This window comes from Chelonia mydas, chromosome 8, assembly GCF_015237465.2.
Source record: "Chelonia mydas isolate rCheMyd1 chromosome 8, rCheMyd1.pri.v2, whole genome shotgun sequence".
Taxonomy (NCBI): Eukaryota; Metazoa; Chordata; order Testudines; family Cheloniidae; genus Chelonia; species Chelonia mydas.
In genome coordinates, this window is record NC_057854.1 from 84,437,532 (window position 1) to 84,456,135 (window position 18,604).

The window sequence follows — 18,604 nt, forward strand, 5'->3', positions numbered from 1 at the left end:
CACGCCACTTCCCCAGTGGCTTATAGGGGAAGCCAGGCCGCAATTGTGGTCTACTTGTTCCCAGATCCTGATGCTATTTCTCTGGACTCCTTCCTACGTCTTCTGGCTCCTCCCTCTCTAGCTATACCAGCCCAAACTTCCTCCTCCCAGACTTCTTAAATGCAGACTTCTTAATACTGTAGCCCCAAACACAGTGCCCTACTCCTAGGGAATGATTGCAGATTAGTTCCCCTTGCAGCCCCTTTCTGCTGCCAACTCCCTGGCTTTATACCAGCCCCACCTGTTGCTTCTCAGCTGGGCTTCATCATCCATCAGCCTGTCAATCCCTGGCTTTCTCCCAGGCACAGTCTTTCAGGTTAATTAACCTAATTTAACCTGCTCTGCTCTGTGTGTGTGTGTGTGTGCGCGCACATGCTGGTGCGTGTGCGTGAGCGCATGCGCCCTACCACAATCACATCAATAGTTTGATCTCTAGTTCTCTGTAAAAAACAAACAAACATATATAAATGGAAAGACCCAACAAAAACCTAAAAACTTTTTGAAAAATGGCTATTTTTTCAGGGTTTATATTTCTGCAATGCTGATCTCAAAAAACTCCAAATTTGGGTCACTAACCCTACCCTGTGAAGCAAACCCAACTTCAAAGGAATCCAACTAAACCTTTCAATTTTAGAGCATTTAGAAAGGTCAACCTTTAAACAGAAGTGAGGACACAACCTTAACTGTAGTGGTGCTCCACTGCTATAATAGAGACAGTCCCTGCCACAAAGCTCATAATCTTACTGAATTAGTGGATATGTTCAGGGTTTGTGCCTGGGTTGGGGTGCACTGGCAGAGCTGGTGGGTGCAGGACATCTGAGGTGTAGGGTGATTGGGTCTACTGGTAGAGTTGGGGCTGCAGGAGCATTGCGGTGCTGGAAGGTTGAGGTTCAGGGTCGTTGGCGTTCACTTGCAGGGTTATGGGATGTAGCGTGATTGGGAAGGATTGGCCGAATTATGGGTTGCTGGGTGTTTGGATTGCATTGGCAGAACTATGAAGTGTATCAAGGCTGGGGTGCAGTGTGACTGGGGTGCATTGGCAGAACTGGGGATGAAGAGTGGGTTGATGTGCACTGGTAGAACTGAGGGGTGCCATGCCTCCCTGATCTGAGGTCCCAACCTATCTTCCCTCCTCTAGCACCCATCCCCATTTACTCCTCTCTTCATAACCTTCCTTGCCCTCTCTGTGGCCCCAACACCCGCCCCAACAGCACCACCACTTTTGCCCTCTGATATCCCTCCCCACTATAATTCCCAACCCTGTGTACATTCATCTATATCACACTGTGTTCCAAAAAAAATCAATACAGATGTATTCTCTAGAAGCCTGCTAAAGTCATTGTGCATGCAGAGTTTTGCATGCTGTAGCCATACTTCCTATGTGAGTTGTTTCTCATGTTACTGACACCAATATCAAAACTCTTATTCCACTTTGGGATTTACTAACTGAACTCTCATGGCTTTCAAACATCCACGTTCCTCCTCTTCAGGTTTGTAGAGTGTATCTGAACTGCAAGCTATTTCTGATTCCTTTTTTTTTTTTGTCTTTCTAGGTAAAATAGCCTTCAGTAAAATCAACACAGATTATTTGCTGCCTGAATATAATCCTGTCATCCTGGTTTTAGCAGCCATAGAATTCTTCATATATTTGTTCTAACTGTTAAAACAGCTGACAAATCCGTATCTCCATATACTGACATTTACAAGACATGCCCCACTACCTTAAGGATTCCCATCTAGATAGCAGAATGAAAAGGGCTTTGTCTTGTAAGATTTCACTGAGTATTTACATTATACTGCACTTAGTAAAACAAGCCTTCCCTTTCTTGGAGCAGATTCATTTCTCTACTAGTCTAAGTAGAGGGACGAAGGCCTCTCCCTTAGGGTGGGAAGTATGGTAGATTCATCCTCAGTATGTAAACAAGGCACCCTAATCTTTCCAAATAGATGAGTAGGACAGGGGATGATCAGTTAATGATTACCTATTCTGTTCATTCCTTCTGAAACACCTAGCATTGCCACTGTTGGAAGACAGGATACTGAGCTAGATGGACCTTTGGTCTGACCCAGTATGGCTGGTCTTATGTTCTTATGAGGTAAATCACTGTCTGTCCTCACTTATTTTGCCATATTTGAAGCTAACACTGAGGAATGCAGTCCCACGGAAGTCAATTTCATTGCAATGGAGATATACATACTTACACAAAGGTTCAATTTAGCTCCTTAAGGGCCAGAACCTGAAACTCCTTCATTTAGCAGTATTGCTGCTCATGTGGAGTGCGGTTTGCATGGGTTTCTTTTTATGCACTGCAGGCATTGATAAAAACCTCAATTAAAATAAATCAATCTGTCTTGGGCCAGAGATCACAGGGAATAGGACATATTCCCACTTGGGCACTGTGTTAGATTTCCAGGTGGGAAGATTCCCATTTTTTCACTTATCTATTCCTTTCCTAATGATTCCCACCATTCTGTTAGCTTTTTTCACTGCCACTGCACATTGAGTGGATGTTTTCAGAGAACTATCCACACCTCTTGGAATGGTACGTTGAACTTCAGGAAAAAAAACCATGTTAATTTGGAAAGGACTTGTTTGAGTGACCTCTTCCAGTGTGATAGTAGACAGCACTTTCCAGTAATACATTATGTAGGCACCTTTTACTGAAGGGGCCTCTGAACTTAATTGGGAGTGTTCGAGTTGGGAAGATCCTGCGGGCTGCAATCCAGCCTTGGAGACCATAACGCCCATGATGCCTTGGGGGAGGAGAGAGGGAGAGAGAGACTTCCTCTTCCAGAGAGTGCAAGCATGGGGTGGGGCTTGGCTCCATTTTGGGAGAGAAGCTGAGCTTCCTTGCGTGGAGCTCTGTCCATACCAGAAGCTGCTGCTGAGATCCTGCTGGGGCTTTGATCAAGCAGAGAGCCTCAGAGGAGCTTGGTGGCTTCAGTGGAGCCAGGGCAGAGTGTTGCTGTGCCCAGAGCTGACTGAGGTGAGCCTGCAGCGAAGGCAGTGAGAATAACTACCACCTTTGTTTGGGAAAGTACTTGCAAGGGAAGAGGCAAAGCAAGGAGACTTTAGGGGTTGTCTCAGTCTGAGAAGAGGCAGAGTGGTCCTCTGGCCCATCTCACCAGAACCCAGCATCATCTTAACCAAATGTCAGCAACTCCAATCTTCAGAGGGGTTGTGCAGCTTGTTGCTACAAAGCACAGGCACTGACTTTTATTTTTCCTGGTGGGTGCTCCGCCCCTGCTCTGCCCCTTCCCCAAAAGCTCCCACCCGCCCGTCGCTCACTTCTCTCTGCCCTTCCTGAAGAGCCAGCTGCCAAACAGCTGAGCCCCGCCCCCCATTTTTTTTCTGTGGGTGCTTGATCCCCGGAGCACCCATGAAGTCGACGCGTAGGATACAAAGAACATATTTAATTTGTCAAATATGGGCTAAGTGTAATACAGTAAAAACTTTGGTATCCGGCATGTTGGGGGGATCCGGGGTGTCAGTAAGTAAGAAAATTCCAATTAACTAAGGGGGAGGGAGTCTGGTTGTGGGAGAGGGCTCATGGCAGGGGGTTGGGGCATGAGAGAGGGTGTGGGGCATGGGCTCTGGGAGGGAGTTTGGGTGTGGAAGGGGGCTCAGGGCAGGGGGTTGGGGTGCGGGAGGGAGTGCTGGATCTGGGGGGTCCTCACCTCAGGTGGCTCCCTACAAGCAGCAACCTGTACCTCCTGTTCCTATGTGGAGGCACAGCTAGGCGGGTCTGTGCACTGTCCCCGCCCTGAGCTCTGGCTCCACAGCTCCCATTGACCAGGAACCGGGGCCAATGGGATCTGCGGTGGCGGCACCTGCAGGTAGAGGCAGTGCACAGAGTTGCCTGGCCATGCCTCCACCTAGAAGCAGCAGGAACATGTCGCTGCTTGTGGGGATCCATCTGAGGTGAGCGTCATCTGGATCCGGCACCTCACACCCCCTCCCGTGCCCCAACCCCTGCCCAAGCCCCCTCCCCACCCAAATTCTCTCCCAGAGCCCACACCCCCTCCCGCACTCCGAATCTTCGTGGCCGTTCCTCTGCCTAGAAGCGTCAGGGACATGTCGCCGCTTCCAGGGAGCCATGTAGAGCCAGGTAGGGAGCCTGCCGGCCCCGCACCAACCGGACTATAAACTGGACTTTCAATGAAGATCAGAAATTTTGGTTTATAGGGCTTTCCAGCTGGTAAAGTGCCAGATAACACAGCTTTTACTGTATGTAGTTAGGTATGTCTGTGTTTGTGTCATTTGTACTACTGTATGGCAAGCTACTTGAAAAGAATCCCCCCAGGGTGTGTATTCTGTGTTGCCAGACATCACAATGTCTAAACACAACTGAGTTGACTAAGGGAGCTGTGGAAGGCCTACCTCAGAATGCCTTTCCTTTTTTTTTTTTTTTTTTTTAATTTTTTTTATTTTATGCCTTGGTGTTAATGTTGCTTCAACATGTTTTTGTGACTCATACTAAAACAAGGGGGAGAAAAGAAGGCAGTTGGTTTATAAAAGGCTTGAAAGTCTTTGATCTATTTTTAGCTGGAAACATACCTTTTCGGATGCTGGAGTTATTACTTTTAAACCATGCCCTTCGGTTGCACAACTTATATTATTTAAACACTGAAATCTCTTAAAAATCTCATTTTTCAATTCAGTGATTCTTTTCTGTATGGTATGCTGTTATAATCTAAGATTAATCTTAATTTGCTGTAAAGCTACTTTATCCAACTTCATATTGTTTAAAATGTCCATTATAAACTTTCCAGTTTAATACATAGCTTCCTGTAAAATGCTAAATCCATGGCTAACAAACCTTGAAAAGGTCTATTGCTATATTTTCTTTCTGCTGAAACAAGAAAATTGGATCGATGTTGTATTATAATACAGGTACGTTATCTGAATTCTAAAATAAAAAATGCATATTGGCAATTTAAAATGCAAAATTTTTTGTAAATCAGTGCTAGCTATAAAAATCAGAATAAAAATAATAAAAATTATTCCTAGAGAAAAATATTCCTAGTAGTCATACATTCTGATTTCTGCCAGTTACAGCTTGATTGCATACACAATTATACTTGTGCTACTCTGATAAACTTGTGATTGGAACATAATATTCACATTTCAACTAAATGCACCTTGTTTGAAAGTCTCCCACACAATGAAATATAAAACAAAATCCATGCATGCTCTCTGTGTATCTCTCCTTACTTCCAACACTTGGGAATGAGAAATTTTCTAACTCCAGCCTGATGATGAAGATGGCTATGATGATAATGCTTAGCGCTTCTACAGCAATTTCCATCTGAAGATCTCATGGTTCTTTACAAATATTAGTCAATTAAACTCTGTAACCCCTTTTAACCTCCACCAGTTCTAATCATCCACTTTCAGCTTCACAGAAATATATGGGAGAGTAAGAAACTAAATAGATAGTGCCTGTTCATGTGCAAGTGAACAAATGAGGAGACAGCACAGGGAGCCCCATCTGCTCATCCTTGCACAGGGACCAGCCTCAATCACAGTGCTTGTATTTCAGTCTACTGGAACATGAATGTATGTGGAGAAGGAGGGGGAGGTAATGGAGCAAAGGACAATAAAAAATGATCCTTTCCTGTAAAAAATTACCTCAGAGTACTAGAACTCAGGACTGTGGAAATGGTTCTGATAGCCAGAGTTGGTGTGGCCAGTTCATATGGTTGGGTAAGCAAGAGTTCCAAAATTCTCATTTTACTGAGATTCTACATCTCTCCTGGCAACCAGGGCTGGATTAACTCTCCTGTGGGCCCAGGGCTATTAGATTTTGTGGAGCCCCTGGGGGTTTGGAGTGCAGGAGTGGGCTCAGGGCTCGGGCTGGTGATTGGGATGCGGGAGGCGGTGCAGCTCAGGCTGGTGGGGAGGGCAGGGATGGGACAGGGCATTGGGTTGCGGCAGGAGGTTCGGGGTGCAGGCTCTGGGTGGGAGTTGGGGTGCAGGTTGGGTGTGGGGTCTGGGAGGGAGTTTGGGTGCAGGAGGGGGCTCCAGGATGGGGTAGGGCAAGGCTGGGCAAACTTTTTGGCCTGAGGGCCACATCAGGGTTGTGAAACTGTATGGCGGGCTGGGTAGGGAAGGCTGTGCCTCCCAAAACAGCCTGGCCCCCGCCCCCTATCTGCCACCTCCCACTTCCCGCCCCCTGACTGCCCCCCTCAGAACTCCTGACCCATCCAACCCCCCCTGCTCTGCTCCCCGAGATGGCCGGCATGTCCAGCCCCTCAGCAGAGGGGCCAGGCAGCTCTGCACAGTGCACACTGCCCATGCCCGCAGATGCTGCCTTCGCAATTCCCATTGGCCATGGTTCCTGGCCAGTGGGAGCTATGGAGTTGGTGCTCAGGGCAGGGGCAGCGCACAGAGATTCCCTGAACGCCCCTCGTCTGGGGCACAGGGGCATGCCGGCGAGTCGGCACTCACAGCTCCAGCCCCGTGGGGTGGGGGGCGTTGAGGCTCAGGGACTGGGGTCCGGCCCATGGCGCGGAGACTTGCTGTGGGACGGATCCGGCCCGAGGGCCTGCAGGGCCCTCCTTAGCCCGAGGCCCAGGGCTGCAGCCCCTAAAGCTCCTGTGTTAATCCGGACCTGATGGCAACTGATTTACCTAGTGCAGTGGTTCTCAAACTTTTGTGCTGGTGATCCCTTTCACATAGCAAGCTTCTGAGTGCAAGCCCTGCCCCTATAAATTAAAAAAACGTTTTTATATATTTAACACCATTATAAATGCTGGAGGCAAAGAGGGTTTGGGGTGGAGGCTGACCACTTGCGACCCCGCCATGTAATAAACTCGTTATTAACCCTCCCTACCCCTAGTTTGAGAACCCCTGATCTAGCGAGTATCTAAACTGAATGTGAAGTTCTCATTGGAGAAAAGAACCTCCCTTCAGTGTTCTGAATCTAGTGTCTAGGATGGAGGGGCGAGTAGTGGGTGCCTCATCAAACTTGTTTGTTCTCTTAGAGTGCCAAGATGACCCATTAATACAGACAATACTGTGATCTATAGGCAACTTATGGGGATGTCTTTGCAATCTTGTGGAAACATGATTACTTATTTTCCCCAAACCTCTTCTCTAAGTGGTTATCTGAAAAAATGGTTGAAGAAAGCCATTGCCATAATGCTTACTTCTATCTTGCTCAGATTGGTCTGGTATATGAATCTGATATTAATGCACATACCCAGGCACTGGCTTCTGGCCTAGGTACCTGATCCTCCTCCCCCCGCCCCACCCCAAGGGGCAGCTGTATATCTTGATCTGAAGATATATGTGCTGGCACATGACAGGTTAACGCTTCAAGCCTGGGGCTTTTTCTACCCCATCAATTCAGTTCCTATCGTTTGCTGTAGAATCTAGAAAAGTTTTGGTGTTGGTGCCAAGACATCAGAGCTCTTTATTTTCTACAAAAAGCCCTTTGCAAAAGGTTTCCTACCAGTATGTTTCAGTAGTTAGCTAGTAGCCTTGGAAAACACTGCCCTCACTTGTGCAGCTCCCGTTAAAATAACATCATTTACAGGTAAGTATTCTAAACATTGCAGCTACGCTTTGGAATTTTATAAGAATGAAGGTAGAAAGCCCCACTTGATGGAGGTGCCATGATGCCACTCTTCACAGTGGACAACATAGAGTGAAGCTGGTGACAGAAGACACAAATGCATTGTACTGCTTTGCAGGGTGGTAGGCTGTGCTTGCCTCATTAGTGGGTTGAAAGATCACAAAAATCTCTATCCTGTCTGCTAGGACTTAAAAAAACAAGGATTTTGTTTCAGCTTTCATTTTGTTACGTATTTCTTCAAGTCCAGGTACATTTAGGTAAAAACAAAAATCATCATCACTGTCCAAAACTGTATATGCAATCAGACAGTGACTTGCTGGCCTCAGAATATATCATGACTAGCATGTGTATTTCTCTTAAGTAATATTTTTATTATAATTTTGATTTGATTTTGAGTTGGTGGAATATATTTTTTCTAAATTGAAAACACTTACGTTGATGTAGCTAGAGTATTCTTTTTCGGACAACTAAATGCTTGGTAAAGGTTCGGATTGTCTAGGAGTTTTTGTCCTGGTCCTCTTATGGCCTGGCAATTTCCAGAATTCAGATCCCTGGGTCTGTGAATACTATTCTGATCCTGGAGATCTATCAGCACTGTACGTGTCACTCTTTGCAACCTCCATATGTAGTTGTCCATGAGCACACAAGGGGACAGAGTCTTATCTGTGGCCACAAGTTGCCTCTGAAGTTCTGATAATTACCCTCTGGGCATGGAGTAGATCTTAAAAATAAAAATTTAAAATTTGAACCCTTTGTATACAGAATCTTGGACACTGCATTTCTTACAATGCTGAAATTCTTAAAGGGACTTTAAAGATCTGTTTGAAAAATATTACTAGGATTTTGTAAAAGCTTTGGAACAGGGGCTTCTCTGTGTAGTAGTAGGTTATAAATTACTCAGGCCATATTATGCCACCAGTTATTATGCAGAAATCCTCAGTGATTTCAGTGCGAACCTCTATTTAATAATTGGATTTTTAAAATGTTTTAATCGCATTTTTAGTTACACAAATTATTGCCTCTAAGGAAGAGAAAATCTAAATTCACACACAAGACTGTTTTTCATGATGCGGTTAAATAGTCCATTCCAGAAATCCTTCTTTTTCTTGTTTAATTCAAAATTTTGTGTGTCTATTATTGTTGTTGTTGTTATTTTATTTTAATTATTATTGAGGGAAACAATATATTTGTCCATGTATGCTGTAGTTATGATTAATATTTGATATGGAGCTCAGAAAGGGCTCACAATAATTTGTCTCTCATTAGAAGCAGGTATATCTAAGTCACTATAATCAAATCTCAAGGTATATCTGCTATCTTCGTTTTCTGTGGTGATACTTCTCTTTCTTCCTTTCTTCTCCTAACTCCTCCCCTCTTTGCTTTTCTGTGCAACTGAATGTGGGTGGTTCTTCATGCACTTGGCTAGGCCAGCCAAAGGTAAATGAAGTCCTGAAGATGCCCTCAAGCATGTCCAAATCATGGCTCCCCTTTTTTCCAGATGTATTTTGGAGGAAGGGCTCCCTGCATTTACCACTTCATCCTCCTCTCCCATTGCATTTACACTAGAGCAAAAATAATATGGCTCCCTGACCCCGTTATGTCAAGCCTTTCCCAGTAAGAACACCGTATTATATGTGATGTTACACTGAAAATAAGGAACTGAAAGTCTATAATTAAGAATCTGTTAGAACACAGTGGGTTTGGGCAATTTAGGACCATTATGCATGTTGAGGTTCTATGTTCCATTGAGGAAGGAGGGTCAAAGAGCAACTTCCTATGTAATACTGTATTCCTTCCAAATGCTTTAAACAGTTCATAAAATAAAAATAATTCTCCTTTTGTTCTATTCTTACTCCTAATGGGGATTTTTTATTGTTAATTCATATTATCTAAATATGAAGATGTTCACATCACTCAACTTTACTAGTACCATAAAAAGAATATAAATATTTTTGTTCAATACTCTGCTAAATGAATAAACATATGTCTGGAACTTAAATCTACATTCCGCAGTCTTTTTAAATTAATCCTTGAAGCCTAAAACTTCAGCGTCTTTTTTTAAAAAAAACTTTAATCAATTATTTTGCTCTAGAGTTCTAAATTGGTTTGCAAGATTTAATGGTATCCATGACATTTTGTTAATTTACAGTGCATTTTACTAATAAAGTATTATTTCAAATGGTAAAAGTTAGAAAATGAGAACTCTTCATTCACTCCCTTTGAAGAATGTTTAAAATGTATACAGTGTGTCAAGATTTCCTATTTATTCAGTAATCAAGGTTTAAAGTACACATGTAAATGTTACTCAGTGTTCCTCATACCGCAGAGTGTTGAAGGAAGATTATAGTGCATTCTAATAGTTTTAGAAAAATGAACTGAAGCAAGATTTATTAGCTTTTTCACAATATGCATAGACGTCAAGGGGGGGTGGGAAGGTTGCATATTGGTGCATATAAAAAAAAGAATCTCTCATGCTGTTTTATAGTAGTTGTCACTCACACTGAATAAAGGTATGAAAGCTGAAATTAGGAAAAGCCTCCCACATTTCTAGCCTGTAAAAGCAGATAGAAATTAATTCAGTGCACCCACAACATGCCCCAAACTGGAGCGTATTCTTGCAAAACCCTCTTTGAGCCAAACTCCCACTGAAATCAATAGGAGTTCCATGCATGGAGGGTTTGCAAGGTCAGGCTCCTAACTGTTACAAGTTAATTACAAAAAGAACTAAGGAGCAAAGGAGGCCTCAAACCTGCATTCCCTTCTCAGGCATCTCCTGTTGCCATCAGTAGGAATTTTGCATCTGTAAAATGTGCCGGATCAAGCCTAAATGTTGTAATTAACTGAGTGGAACTCAAACTGAACCAAGTCTTGCCCTTTTATGCAAACATGCAACACTGCGGGGTGCACAGTCTAAATGAGAGTGTTATTTGCTCCCCCACTTTTGACAAATAAGGTGGTATTGACTTGCAAATATCTGCTGTTTGATTATTAGCGCAGCATGCAACCTACTAATTCTGAGCAAGAACCTTCCTACTACAGTAAACATTGTTTCAGAGTAGCAGCTGTGTTAGTCTGTATTCGCAAAAAGAAAAGGAGTACTAGTGGCACCTTAGAGATTAACCAATTTATTTGAGCATAAACTTTCGGATGCATCTGATGAAGTGAGCTGTACCTCACGAAAGCTTATGCTCAAATAAATTGGTTAGTCTCTAAGGTGCCACTAGTACTCCTTTTCTTTTAGTAAAAATTGTGTATTTTTGCAACACCTTAACAAATGTTTGATTTAAAGACTTCCTATTAAAAACAAATGACAAATAATGCGGACAAGAAATCATTAGTAGGAAATGATTATTGCAGTTTACTTTTAAAATGATCTATGGCAGTATTCTTGACAAATAAAGCAACTGACCTTTTATTAAAAGGAATGATTGGTGTTAGTAATTATAATAAACCACACTAAATGTAATACATCTTCAAAGCACCCCTGTATAATTTGTCTTTTCTTTCTACATTTGGAAACATTTCTTGCTTTCTTCAAGGTTGTTCTTTTAACGATTGAGACACTAAAATATTTTTGCTCTTTAGTGAATTGAAAATGACTTTTCTAATCTTAATCATAAAAGCTCTTAGAGATATTTTTTTTGTAAACTGAGATTTTCACTTCATTATAGCACTTTTGTCATGTCAAAAATGTCTCACCATATCATCTTTGTAAAGAAACCTTATCATAGATTGTATTCTAGAAAACCAAGTGCTGATGCACAGGGTTCTTATCAGCAGAAAAAAGTGTATTTTCAGCTTCCTAGATGTAACATGCTGTGCCTTCTCACCAAGGACACACAGCCAGGCAACAGTACAGTGTATCATGAGCATGTGTAAGGTGAACATCACTTACGCGAAGCTACAATAATTCTCATTTCCAATTAGTTAGACAAAAAGCAGTTGATTAGCTTAATGTAGTATAGGAAGAATAGCTATAGAATTTATAGTATAATTTCAATGACCACTTCATTATTATAATGGCAATTGAAACATAATGCGTTATTAACCAATTCAGCAATATGAAAATCCAGAGTATATACATGTTTTGGAAGTAGAACACAAAACCTTATGTTGTTTTTGTTTGAATATTACTGTGGTTAGATGTTCGGCTGTGTGTGTGTGTTTTTCCTGTGTGCTGTCCCATCTCTGTGCTCGAGGTTTGCTGTGCCAACTCATTGCTAACTACCAAGTAACCACAAAATCCATTAAGGTACAAAGGCACCCAGCCAGGTTTATTGTCAACAAAGCATGGTACTAGTATCCCACAAACTCTGCCGGACCACTAATACACGTATGCCCATGACACTAGATGCAGCTCAGTCAGTGGCAGAACTTTCCACTGCCCCCGAGACTGCCATGACTGCTTCTTGCTTTGGACCTTGGCTTGCTTTGGACTTTGCCTCCTGACTTAGATTCTGACTCTTGGTATCAACACTGGCCTGGAACCTGATTATGCACTCCTCTGCTACTTCCTGCTTCCAGTTTGCTCCTGCTCTGACTCTTGGTACTGACTGCTTCTATTGGGATCCTGACACTAAAGTCTGCATGCAAATTTTTTTTCCAAGACCTTACATACTACAGATGTCAAACTAACAGGCCTTTAGTTACCCGGATCTCTTTTTTTTTTTTTTTACCTTTCTTAAAAATATGTTAGCAATTCTCCAGTCATACGGTACAACCCCTGAGTTTACAGATTCATTTAAAATTCCTGCTAACGGGCTTGCAATTTCATGTGCCAGTTCCTTTAATATTCTTGGATGAAGGTTATCCGGGCTTCCCAATTTAGTCCCATTAAGCTGTTTGAGTTTGGCTTCTACCTCGGATGTGGTAATATCTACCTCCATATCCTCATTCCCATTTGTCGTCCTACCATTATCCCTAAGCTCCTCATTAAAGACTGAGGAAAAGTATTTGTTTAAATATTGGGCCATGCCTAGATTATCCTTAACTTCCACTCCATCCTCAGTGTTAAGTGGTCCCGCTTCTTCTTTACTTACTAACCATAGGCTCAATACACTTGTGTGTAACTTATTTTGACTTCAATTAAAGTTGCACATGCTTGCGTATCGGATGGCAGAATCTGGTCTGGTGTGTATTGTCTTGGTTACTAGTTTTTGAGCTTACTTAGCTGTACCTCTGCCTTTTTATGGCAATTTAATTTCTTACACTTATCCTAGATATGTAAGATATGTCTGAAGGCTCATTTCCAGTGTTCCTTGTCCTTTTCTTCCTCTCGTCTACCTCCAACTTTGCTATATATGTACTTTGTACTTTATTTTATTCTACATGATTTTCTTCAATCTTCACTAGCATATTATTATTATTTATTAAAAGTATTTATTATTAAACTTTTGTATTTAGTGCCATAGATATTTAGAGAGAGAGTAAAGGCCTAGGCTCTGAGTCTTCTCTCATGCCAGTGTAATTCTGAGTAACTCTATTTAAATCAATGGAATTACATTGATGTAAAATTGTAAATATGATGCACCCCTACCTCTATTACTTTACCATCCTGTAGTACTAGCTGTGATTTAATAGACTATATGTATTTAAAATATTCAGTAGTTGTACTAGAAATCTCTAGCTATGCTCTTTCCAGGATGGTACCATATTATTGGTGAAATATTGCACTGAAAGTCAGTAGCCAACTTCCACTGATGTCAGCAGAGCCAAGATTTCATCCCAGGCATAGGTTATTATTATCATTTGAAACACCAGAGTTCAAGAGAAATACATTTGTTTAGTTACAATATGTTTCATTTTGACTTCCTTTCCCACTTCATGCTGTTTTCTGCCTGAAGAGCATATAGTGGTTACTGCTAAACATTAAATGAGGTGCAATATTAATGCCTGGCTGTAGTTTACATTTTAAATATAGGAAATACCACAAAAAATAAATAATATAATGTATTTGTTTACATTCATTGGTGGCCATTTTATACTATTTTACATCACTCCTCTCTCCAATGAAATTGGAAGTAGGGATGGTATGGTACATGTTCAGAAAATACTGTTAATAAAATATTTCCTGAGGTCTTCAAGCCATGAAAAAGAAAGCTAGAGACTGAGAGATCCTATAAATATCTTTCACTGACATCAGAAACCAGAACAAGAGGTTTAGAACTACAACTGCTGCAGCAGTGTTCTTCTGGAATCCAAGTAAAAAATGAACCCTAAAAATGGCAAAACTGTCTGACGCAATTTTTAATAAGCTTTTTCCATATTTGTAAACTAATTTCCATAAGGCCTGAGGCCTAAGGAGCAAACATATATGGTCTTTGTCTCCATCTGATATTTAATCTCACATAGGTGACATGCATTTCCGAGGAGCCAAAGGACTTGTCTTCACTTCAGTGTTAGCTTGAGGTATAATTTTAGTGTTGTCCCTAACCTGACTCTCATGCACACACAACAATCGCCAGTGCAGGTTAAGTGGTGCATTAAATTTAAGTAGCTGTCCCATCAGGAAGTTTGGGTTGTCGTTCAAGTGCTGCTGGTGCTCGAGCTAGTAATGCAGTGAGAAGCATCTACAGGCTATAGTTTGAGTTAGCACAATTCTACTGCTAACCCACTCATTCTGCTAATCAAATCACTCTGTGTAGCTGGAATGTTACTTTGCAGTGTGGCCACTGTCACTAGAGGTAGACTAGCTTGAGTGGAGTAACCCAAGTGTACTAACTCAAGTTAATTATTGCAATGAAGAGAAGCCTAAAGAGACTGGAGACTATGTAGCTCATGTCCATGCCTGTATTCAGATGAATGCTATGGTAAGCAAGGAGTAACATAAAGTGCTCAAAATAAACACGCAGGAAAGTAGCAGAAACTTTAACATCAATTTAAATATTGGTTTAATTTTCAAAATCATTTTTTAGAAGTGTCTTTTTTTCAGCATTATCACATGGTTCTCTGGGTCTGAGATAGACTGGGGCCCAGATTCTGTCTTCCTTACTGACATTGAGTAGTACTTTACTCCGCAAAGTAGGCCTGTTGACTTCAGAGATACTACTTGTTGAGAAATGTACTATCATTGTCACTAAAGGTGGTTGAGTCTGCCCCTAAGGCTATGTCTACATTAAGAGCGAGGGATATGATTCCCTAGTGTGCTTACATACAGACTTGTGGTAGCTTAAGTATAAATAGCAGTTTAGTCACGGTAGCACAGACAGTGACAGCATGGCTTAGCTGTGCTGAGTATGTAGCCGCCAGTTTCAGGCAGATTTGTACGTGACCTTGCTAATCCATGCCACCGCTGCCTATGATACAACAGCTACGCTACCAGTTATATTTGACCTAACTCTCATTGAGCTACTGTGAGCTATATGTTCAATATGTCCATATGTATTTTGATCTGTGGCAAACCTCAGTTCTCCTATAAACAGTGATTCACTTTGCAGTGACATCTTAAAGAGCGGTGTGCTTTAGCATCGTATTTGGTTTGCTGCTTGTGAGCTATAATAGTGCTTTATATTCAATGAGGTCGATGTGTGTAATCTCATCTATAAGGTATGTGACTTGTATATTTTTTAAAATTAGCAATATGCTATCTGTGATTTATGCATCACAAATAAATGGTCTCATTGCCACTCATTCATTTAATTTAGAAATGGTATATATTGTGCACCCACATCTTTGTCTGTTTCTATCATAAAGATTTGTTCTTGACAGGTCTTTAGCTAAATTGTTGCTCTTACTAGTGTTCCTTTCAGTGGTTTTGCATCAGTTATTTAGGGACAGATTTTTTAAAGGTGGTATTGTTATATTCATAGTTCAAAGCACCATTCTGTCTAGTCAGCCACATCACTGAACTACCCTCACCATGGGTGCCCCTGCCACCAGTCCCTGCAACATTGGCTTAGGCAATCTTCCTACAGTCATCCAGCTCGCACCTCTTCTTGTGATGATCCAATCAGGTCAGTATTATCAGTGAAGCAGAGATGACTACTTTGTCATCCATTGACGGATACACTCTCCTGTAGGTTTCTACCAGTGGCTCTTTTTAAGACTTCAAGCCAACTGTTCAAGAGGGTGGGTAATAGTGTGTAGCCCTGTCTGACACCTGTCCTCATGTCAAACCAACTATTCTGATCATGCCCCACAAGCACCAAAGTTATCATGCTTCTGTGGAGATTTTTATTTTAGCGTTATTATATTTTCACCAAAGCTGACCAGATGTAAGATTCCCAAAAGAGGTTTGTGTCATATGCTATCAAATGCCTTAGCAAAATCCACTAAGACATGGACCACTTTCGTGTTGTTTTCCAGCACGTTCTCGTATAGCACATGCTGATTGAATTATCCACTGTATTTCTTTTTTGTCTAAACCTGGCTTGTTCTTCAGCCAGACAGTTCCCTATCTTGGGCTCAATTCTCTTCAGGATGATACACAGCAGTATTTTGCTAGTGTGACAGTAATGAGGTATTGACGCAGATTCCACAAACAGCCAGGTCCTCCAAAGATACATATAAGTGCCTAAGGTGAAGATAGGCACCTAGTGGAATTTCCAAAATACTTAGACCCCTATCTGCCATTGAAATTAATGGGAGTTAGGTGCCTCGGCACTTTTGAAAATAATACTTGCTGCCTATCTGTGTCTTTAGGCACTTAATTTTTATTAATCTAACAGAGAATATTCTGTCTAACTTTTCCTCCCTCTTGATACTTAGGCATATTTAAAAATATAACTATATATGGGGAGCGGCTTTAATTTGAGAGGCCATCAGCAATCTCTTGATAATTCTTTTATAGAAAAAATAAGATTCTCTGTAGCTTATCCAAATTTTCAGTCCTTGTCTTGTCAGTATTAAAATCCAGAATTATTTTTCACTTTTGATTTTTGTGTCTCTTGTAATCATGATGTATTGTGGAGATGACAATGGTAGCTTTGACTTTTGATAAAATTTGGGAAAATAGCTTCAACTGGTCACCATATCCCAGTTCAAAGGCAGACTTTGTTGGTATGTTGTAGCTGTATTTAATCAGTCATTTGTATTCTCCTGGGCTAATATCTAAAAGAATATTTAAAAGTATATAACCTGCTACTGCACTTATTGAGGTTAGTGGCTTTATGATAAGATTATTCACAGAGTAAGGTACTAATCAATGTAAGCATGACTGAATTGGGCTGGGAACATTTGAGGAAATAATAAATGGAATAGAAATATTTGGGACAGACCCTCAGGTGGTGTAAATTGTCATAGCTCCATTGACTTTGGTGGAGCTATGACAATTTGCATCAGCTGAGGATCTGCACTGGGGGAGGCAGACAGAGGAACACGTTTAAAAGATAAAACAATTAAAGGTGGGTGCCCACAAAAATGAACAAGCACACTTTTCCACTCACAAAAAACCTGCACCTGTATAAGCAGCTTGCCTAATTAGAGACCTACATTACAGACCTGGTTTTCTGTGCTGATCACTTGCACCTATGCAAAGTGGTGCAAAATGCTGCCATTCTGAGTTGGTACCATTTTGCCCAACTGTAAATACCCAGACAAAGTGTGAAACTGTAGAGGGTCAAGTCCTCTGAGTGCAAGAACCCAATTTGCATGATGAAATGAGAGATTGTGAAGCTAAAATGGTAATGTGCACATTTTTGTGGGCACACTCATATGTTGGCAAATTTGGTGAAAAAGAAGAAATATGTTATCATTGTCTGTTGAGACATTTTAGATATGGGTAAGAAACAAGCACTATGTGTTTGGTCAAGTTCATTTAATTCAATATTATAATGTGTTTGGGACAGATGTTGCAATCAGGTATATGTGCACACCTCCTTTTGACAGCACTGCAGGCATCTTAGAGCAGAACTGGGTCCACTGACTTCAGGAAATCTATTTCTCTAATCATATCAGTAAAATATTACTCACACCCATAATATTTGTGGATTACAATTAATGGCTGCTTTTATTTGTTACTATATCAACCTATGTTTACTAACTTCCTCTTAAAATTGGAGAAATGTATACTTAGATGTGTTGGCTAGGGTACATTATACCAGAACATACTTTTAGTATCTTAAAACTGCCCTCTTTTACAGCTGGGGATAAATGGTCACTTTATCTCTTAAGAGTTAATCCTTTTTGTTTCAAGTTGAATTCTGCAGAGCTGTTTCTTTTTACAGACCCTCTCTAAAACTTAAAGAAAAGCATGCAGCATAGCTACAGTCTCTTTGCAGCTAACTCTTTTTTTTTTGTTTTAAACAACTGTATGGTGATGGTTGTGAGTTATCGTGTCTAAGTCACCTCTTTCCCCAGAAACCACAAAGGAAGAGGTGAAAGAGGATAACGTTCAAAGGCAGATTGGAGATTTCTCTCGGATTGTTCCAATAAGGGAGCGAGCTGAGCACTCCCATCCCATGGAACAAGTTGTATGGATTATTCACAACCACCCCATGTTCCCCTAAGGATATGTAGGAGATCAGGGACATCCATCTATGTGGAGGCCCTGTGTCACTGTACTAGCTCTGTGTCACCAGCTCCCTTGTATGTTTCTTCTGCATTAAACTGAGCCTTCTGTGAGCAGCAGGGAAGGGGAGGAAGATGTTGCGGTGGAGGGGGGCAAGCTCTGTGTGTGGAGGGATATAATTAGGCCTTATTCCTGAAGTGTTGTATTTGATCTTAATAATGGTAATATAGTACTATAGGTTTGGGTGGGCTTGTATGAGAAAACTAAAGTAATACAGAATTTAGCCTCTGCTCCTGCTCCCGAGGAGCTTAAATTCCAATGGCTCAATCCTCCAATCCCACTTTTATCAAATTGTTGTGTTAAAATCAATGAAAAAGTATTTCCAGGATTAATCCTAAGTGAGATGCAAAATGACATTCAGAGAATGACATGGGGCCAATAGAGGAAGGAATGGGTTCTTCAAGATTTAAAGTTGTCATCTGATTCTGGCCTTTTCATAAATTAACAGAATCCATGAGTTGATTATGAAGAGACAGTG

The 18,604-nt window shown here is 41.4% G+C and overlaps 1 protein-coding gene across 5 annotated transcripts in view; it reads left to right on the forward strand.

The window, feature by feature from the left end:
• The window catches only part of NEGR1 (neuronal growth regulator 1), a 600,029-nt gene that overhangs the window by 52,267 nt on the left and 529,158 nt on the right, over window positions 1-18,604 (forward strand). The gene's annotated exons all lie outside the window — the stretch shown is intronic.